Below are 5,872 nucleotides of genomic sequence, written 5' to 3' on the forward strand. Positions count from 1 at the left end.
ACGCATCCTTGGAAAGTAGATAAGTAGAGAAGGCAAGCAAGTCTGAAGGAGAAGGCCTTAGGGTAAGGTGTTGAGGATTGAACAAGGAGGACTGTGCAGCAATCACTCTGGTGATATCAGCTCTAACAGTGGCAAATTAAATCTAACTGATACTTATGAGTCCCCGCAGGGAGTCTCTGTTTCAGTCTGACTTTCGTGCAACTGTTGCTCACCTTTTGTAAATACCACAAAGTGCTGCCCAAAGCTTTAGAAAACTTGCTAAGGGCCATTTGGTTTAATAAATATAATTTGTCATTCCAGCTTGGACATGAATGCTTTGTTCTTCATCCTAAATGCGTGAAGTCTCAGGAAACATAAATATTTCCATGCTTCAAATAGAAAAGTAGGTCAAATATTGTTCAGATCATAATTTTCTGGGAAAATTTTAACTGTTTCTTAAGATTATCAAAAATGATGTTAATTTTACATGAGTTCAAATCCTAATACTGAATTTTATTTGATTGATTTTAGCCATATAGCAGTGACAGAATGTGATCTTTCAGTAGAAAGAATACAAAAGAGAGAAAGAATTTAAAAATATGGCGTATATAATATCAAAAATAGTACCAAAATTGATAGCAATAGTAATGTCTTTTAAATAGGTATCTTTTATCACGTGTATTTTACCAATGCTTTTAATACCACACACTATATAATCAGTATTTCCTACAATATGGCTTTAAATGAAAATTATAAGAATATTTAGAAAACATATATAGTAAAATTTAATCATGTGACTGTAGATTCATGAACGATCCACCCAAGTGATACCAGCTACACCAGTAGGAAAAAAAAGACTGGCTTTCCCTACCCCACTGTGGGGTAGACAAGTTGTCTGTATGTGCAACCTGCACTGTGCATGTAGAGACTCTAGGTTTGCTGCAATAATAGCAAGTCTGATGTCTCTGCCTCAATATCTGTGTCTTCCCAATTCTTCTTACAACATGTAGCAGTTTCCAGGCATAACAATCTGGGTATCATTGTATTTGAGAGCTAATCCATCTTCAGGGGTTCATCTGTACATCCACCAACATGTCTCCCCTGTATTTTAGCACAGAGGATGGCTCATCCTCATGCTTCTGTGAATTTCCTTTCTCTTGGTAAAATGATCCTTAACCCCATAGCAGTCTTTTACAACTGTGTTCTTTTGGGATCCAAAATTACTTTGTGTTGTTGATATGTATGCTGGGGATCAAGAAGAATTACATATGGCAGCACTTCTGTAATGTAATGATTAAGTTTTTGTGAAGATACAAAAGATCACAAACAAAAATCTCAGTCACTCAGTAGCCATGCAGCATAATATATGGAATGACAGGTAGAGCAAAAGACAGAGCTGAGCTTACAGGGGTAGAAGACAAAATCATGATGTCCTCAGGATTGGAAGAAAGTGATGGAAAAAAGCCTTTGTAGGAGAGAGTCACAGAAAGCTTAGCTAGGGATTACAGCACTGACTGAGAATAGGTAACACCGGTCTTATAGTACCTGGCCACAGGGCAGAATTTGCTTGGCATTGCTTTATGGGTTAATCATATTCATCTTTACATCTCTAACTCAGAATACTGACTTTTGTTGTGCTAATGTCACCTAAGACTGAAAGAATTAAGTAAAATGCACAATTATTGAAATGAAGAAGTCAACCAAGTATCTCGTGGTTTCTGATGCTGTGATAAATCTGGAAAATTCTCTATTTGCTGGAAAGAAAAAAATAATAGCATGACAGAACCATGAAGAAAGGGCTAGAGCCCTCTACTCACAGAAAACATGGCTCTTTCTGTCCTGTGTCCCTAAAATGGTACCACAATCACTACGGTCAAACATCTTCTCTCCTAATTTGATCAGGGAACGTGGGAATCATGAGCCTGAGCAGAGTTATGAGCCCTTGAATTTGCATATATAAGAGCACAGACCATTTTTTGATCTCTCTCTTCATATCTTCTCTGTCTGTCTCTCTCTCTGTCTCTCTGTCTCTCTGTCTCTCTCTCTCTCTGTCTCTCTCTCTCTGTCTCTCTCTCTCTCTCTCTCTCTCTCTTTCTCCCTCTCTCCTCCCTCTGTTTCCCTCTCTGTGAATCTAGCTCTCCGTGTGCCTCACTCCCTGATGGAAAAAGAACCATCATAGTAAACCAACAATGCTATTAGCATCAGAGGCACCATGACATAAGCTACTTTGTATAATCAAACAGAAGCTCATACCCACACAGGGCTTTAAATTAAATCTAGAGTCAGGTAAGAAATACCACTGCTACTGGCATATTCTTTGCTCCCTGAGACTCCTCTCCTGCAGCACTAACACTGTTCAAATCCAGTGTTGCAGCGGGTGTCCATGTCCATTTTGTGATTCCTCATCCACCAGGTATAACTCATGTACATTCTAAAAAATTAAAACACACATTTTCCCTAGAACAACACAGCAAATTATATAGTTTGTGATGTCCACATTGAAGGAAAGCTGCATATGAGCATCTGAGATATGCAGAGCATTTATGGTGGTGCAGGCAGCAGTGAGTCTCAGGTGTGTCTGTGGTGACTGAACAGAGTGTACCCGGGAATGTCTATGGGTGCTGGACCTGCTTTACAGAACAAATGGGTTTTTGAAAGCATATTTATACATATACAAAACTCAATAGAAATATATTTTTAAAGCATAAATTTTCATAAATGTAAAATATACAGCTACAAACTGTTCTAAAAGGAGAAAAGATCTGTGACTGTGGATCTGCTCCAGCACTGAGCTTCTTAGAATCCAATTCAAATAAAATAAGGTATTATGTTACACACTTCTTATTTGGGGAAAGTGCTTGTTATGTCTGGATAACACTTTCTCTAGTACAAATGTTGAAGATCATTTGTTTCTTGGGAAATATTATGGAAGCTGTTAAGTACTGAGTACTATTATATAACTTCATGGAAAATGGAAATAGAGGATCCATATGATTTGTACAAATGGTGACAGTGCATACACAGTGTTAAATGATGAGGATGGAGTATAGCTGGCGCTCATGCACAAAATGTACTCAGTGGCCACCCAGCAGTTAGCCTTCCTGATGTCACTGAGCTTCTGACTCATCTTAGCCTTGGGTGCTTGTGAAGGTCCCAATGGTGTCTGAGAGTGGAGTGGAGTCTTGCCAGTATTGAGGTGTTTGTTTGCAACCATGAAACTTAATCATGCTGAGGAGTGAAGGCTCGAGGGTGTCATTCTCTGCTCAGAGGTTTTCTTTCCTCTAGAGCAGGTGTGTAGGTCACTTCCGACCCAGAATAAGACTTCTGCAAATCAGGGAGTTTTTCCCAATGTTATGATGTTTCATTTTAAGGTAGTATTGATGTATATTTCATATCAAATACAGAATAATAATGACAAAAGCTTTTTCCCCTAAAAAAGAAACAAAAGTAAAACACATATTGAATCAAATCTATGCCTAATTGTTTTCAGCAATTTCTCTTGGCCCTGACTTTCTGTCATGGTCCCTAATCTCATGGTTGGATGCCATCTTTGGCTGCTGTGTTTGGTGTCTGATACAGGACTCTGAAAATTCCTCATGTTCAGACCTGTGTCCTCAGACTGAGAGGAGTCTGGTCTGGCTATGGCTGAACATTAGATCTTTTTTTCTTTCCTCCTATCTTTTATTTTATTGTGAGGTGTTTGAGACACACCTCAGGAGCTCTGCCTGCTAAAGTAACAGTGCTATGAGTTAAACCTGCAGCCTGAAACTGGGCTTGAGCTCTGCACGTAGATCCAGTGTGATCTGCCCTGCCTGCTCTCCATGTCTAACCATGTATATTAGCAGACCTACTTTTTCCCCAGCACTTGTTTCCTGCACCTGCTTTTTGGTGCGTGGCTACTAATTCCCCACTGGGCGACATGATAAAAAGGCAATGAAAGATAAAGTACCAAACTTATGTGGTAATTTCATCTTATTAATCACTTCAGGCTAAGTTTATGTTTGAGGGGATTTTTTTTTGTTTTATTCAGTTTCATAAAGGAACAGAAGTTTCAAGGGCAAAAGAACCGTGCAGTCAGCTGCATCACTCTCCCACTGTGTCAGAGCCTTCAGCATAGTCCCTGGCTGTCCTGCTGTTTTCCTCACTCTCAGTCCCAAGCAGAGGCCTCAGCTGCAACTTGTTGTTCTGATTCTTCAACCTCTGCCTCTCTCATTGAGCAGTCTGTGCTGTGCTGCTTCCCAGACAGCAGTGCAGGAGAGCAGCTGGGCCTCCCCAGGCAGGGAGGTTTGTGTTCCGGAATGGAGCACTGTGGGAGGTTCATGTGTAGCTTGTGAACAGTAATAAACATGAGCATCCTCAGCCTCCACCCTGCTGATTGTGAGTGTGAAATCTGTCCCTGACCCGCTGCCACTGAACCTGTCAGAGACCCAGGAGTCTCCATTGGAAACCTCATAAAACATGCACTGTGGAGCTTGGCCTGACTTCTGCACAAACCAATTCAAGTAAGTTTTTCCATTACTGTACTAAAGGCTCTGACTGGCCCTATAGGAGATGGAGGCTGGCTCTCCAGTGGTGATGGACAGAAAGAGTGGGGTCTGGGTCATCACAATGTCTCCTGTGGATCCTGAAATGATGAGGGAGACGTGTGAGATCATTTACAAATATCTTGATCTATTTTCATTGTTATCCCTTCTTTCATATACAGCAATCTATATTGCTTTTGTTATTTTGATTTCTATGCAAAAGCATTCAGTTTGAAGAATGGGGCCCTAAACTCATAGCCAAAAGGGAACTTATAGAGTTCACCTGCAACATGTCTGGCTTTTTTGTGTAAAATCATTAGCAAAGGACAGAGATCCTTGTTTCCTAGGAATTCTCCTCACCCTACAGACCAGATCCTTCCCTCTTCATGTGGCAAAACAGACCATGTCACTATGTTCTAAGCACATCTTAGCAGCAGGTGGTGTCCAGAGCCCACCTCTCACTCCATCTCTCCCTAAGCTCTAGGTGTCCTTACCAGGCAGGCAGAGCATCAGCAGCCCCAGGAGCTGATCAGGGAGCCTCATGTTGAGAAGCTGGACTCAGAGTCCTGATAACCCAGGGCGAGGTGACAGCAGAGCTCTTATCTCAGGCTGGCACAGGTAGTTCTTCTCTGAGGAGCAAAATGCAAATTCCCTGGTGGGTGCAGTCGTGTGAAAAGAGTGAAGGTGCAGGCGGGGTCCTCTACTGTGAGCTGCTGGTAGAAACTCTCCTCTGTGTTTAGAGGGAACCCATAGAGAAAAGTCCCTGCTGTCTGCAGTAGTGGGCAGGAGGACTGCAGGGTGAAAGTCTGCACTTTTGACAGGAGCATGAGTACCATTTTCCTGTTGCCGAAGGCAGCCCCCAACACTGGGAGATGCACATGTGTGATCAGACTCTGCCTTTCACAATGAGATCCTTCCTCCCACTGCTGAAGACCATGTGGAATTTTTCTCTATTGCTTTTCCCTGAAATACAGAGATTGGAAAGAACTTTACTCTTAGGAGAGGCCTCCCAGCCTGCCCTTCACTGTGCTCACCAAGGTTTTTGCATGGTGTTCCCAGGGAGGCCCTTCCCTGCAAGTCCCAGATAAAAGCTCACCTTGCCTTGTCTCATCTTGACCTTGGCTTCTGCACCTCAAAATAATGCTGCCTGCTCCATTTCTGGGGCTGCTAATGCTCTGCATCCCTGTAAAGATGGAGGGAGATGAGGAAGGAGAGCAAGTGAGTGGGATGGGGTCCAGCTGTTTCCTGTGCTGTTCTCTCCACATGAGAGGCTGCAACCCTGTTTCATAAGATGAGAACAAGAGCTTGAGGTCTGTGTGAGTGAGGAAGATTCCAATGGAGCTGGTAGTTATGGTGAGGGATGATGTCAC

Source organism: Cavia porcellus, unplaced genomic scaffold (genome assembly GCF_034190915.1).
Source record: "Cavia porcellus strain 051 isolate PalLab524CR breed Dunkin Hartley unplaced genomic scaffold, mCavPor4.1 scaffold_18, whole genome shotgun sequence".
Lineage (NCBI taxonomy): Eukaryota > Metazoa > Chordata > Mammalia > Rodentia > Caviidae > Cavia > Cavia porcellus.